Source organism: Otolemur garnettii, unplaced genomic scaffold (genome assembly GCF_000181295.1).
Source record: "Otolemur garnettii isolate 467f Iridium unplaced genomic scaffold, OtoGar3 scaffold00300, whole genome shotgun sequence".
NCBI classification, from domain to species: Eukaryota; Metazoa; Chordata; class Mammalia; order Primates; family Galagidae; genus Otolemur; species Otolemur garnettii.
The window spans coordinates 421,049-422,548 of NW_003852695.1; the positions used below are offsets into that span (position 1 = coordinate 421,049).

At 54.8% G+C, this 1,500-nt stretch overlaps 1 protein-coding gene across 1 annotated transcript in view; it reads right to left on the reverse strand.

Moving 5' to 3' along the window:
- Nucleotides 1-1,290, reverse strand: part of LOC105888351 (zinc finger protein 30) — a 20,810-nt gene extending 19,520 nt beyond the window's left edge. Inside the window, exon 1 of the mRNA XM_023508965.1 lies at nt 1,182-1,290. The gene's annotated coding sequence lies outside the window, so the exon portion shown is untranslated. The remainder of the gene's footprint in view (nt 1-1,181) is intronic.
- Nucleotides 1,291-1,500: the final 210 nt, after the last annotated feature.

Here is a 1,500-nt window from a genome sequence, read left to right on the forward strand (position 1 = left end):
GGCTATTTTTTTGGTTGCAGCCATCATTGCTGTTTTGGCCTGCTGGGGCTGGATTCAAACGGGCCACCTTAGGTGTATGTGGCTGGCGCCTTAGCCACAGGCGGAGCCATACCCTTGCCTTTAAATGTGCTAATCAGATCTGTGTCTTCCAGAACTATCAACCCACACACAGTATAGATGGTTCCAGTCCAGGATCTGATTCTATCATGGACCCCTGGATCACGGACCTCCAGAGAAACTCTACCTGCCCTTTCCTATCACCCCCTGACCCAGGAGGAAGCTTAGATTGAGTCTTGTCCTTTTCCCCCAACAGCAGTTAGTTTCTACTTGAAGAGGGAGAGTTGATACACGACAGGTGACACTCCAGCCAGGTTGGTGGAGCTGGGGGTGCGGGGCACGGTCTGGCTCCTCTACCTCATTGGTGTTAGTGCGGTGGCAGCAAGCAGAGGAACCAGCAGGTTGGTGGGTAGGCAGGGAGGCCCCGCAGGAGGATCCAGTAGCTGGAGGGGCCAGACAACTGCTGGGGAGACACCAGCACCTTAGGTTTCCCTCCCCTTGCACTTGGGGCTGAACAGAGAACCCCCATCTCCTAGCGCCGGGAATTTAAGGAATTGTACCCAGACACACTGTCCCAGAAACGCTAAATGAAACTACAGAGGGCCCGAATCCTGTCTAACAACTGATCTGTGGTCCGCAGATTCATTCTTAAAATCACCGAGACCAAGAACCTACTGAAGACCAAATTTGTAAGATGGTGACCTCACTGAGCCCACCCAACTACCTCCGTGCCCGAACCCAACAATCGAGTCAGGATCCTCTCCTAGCGACCCTTCCCTTGTCACATCACAACATGGGGAGACAAGGGGCTGTGGGCTCAGAGCTACACCGACAAGGTTCCGGGATGAGGCCGAAGTCCATGCGCAGAGACCCGGCGGGACGCCCACGGTCCCAGCTGCCTGCCCAGCCTTACCCTGTGACCACAGGAGACGGAAGGCCAAGAGGCGCCACCGGTGAAGTTGAGTATCAAGACCCCGGAGCTGAGGCTGGAGGTCCGGGTCCCGCCAAAGCTGCTTCCATTGAGTTCAACCGACCTCTCCCCGCTCGGGGAGCCCAGCCCTGAACGCTCACCATTTCCCAGATGACAAAGCATCCGGGTGTCCTCCCTATAAATCTCCCGGTACCTGCAGGGTGACAGAAGAGGTGGTACAGACAACCGTGCACTCCCAGAGACCAACAGCTAAGCCGACACAGCAGCTCCTCACGAGCGAAAAAGTAAAGCAGAGGCGCCATATTCCGGAAACCGCCTCCTTACTTCCGGTTGTGAACCTGATTGGTGGACACCCCTCACCTCCTTGCCCGTGATTGGATAAAGCCCTAGGTCCCACCCCCTCTGGCTATAAGTGACAGAAGACCGGTGATCAGACAAGGAACTGAGACCAAGTAACGGAATTTTTCTGTAGCTCTTTTTATTGATTGATTGATTGATTTTTGAGGCAGAAT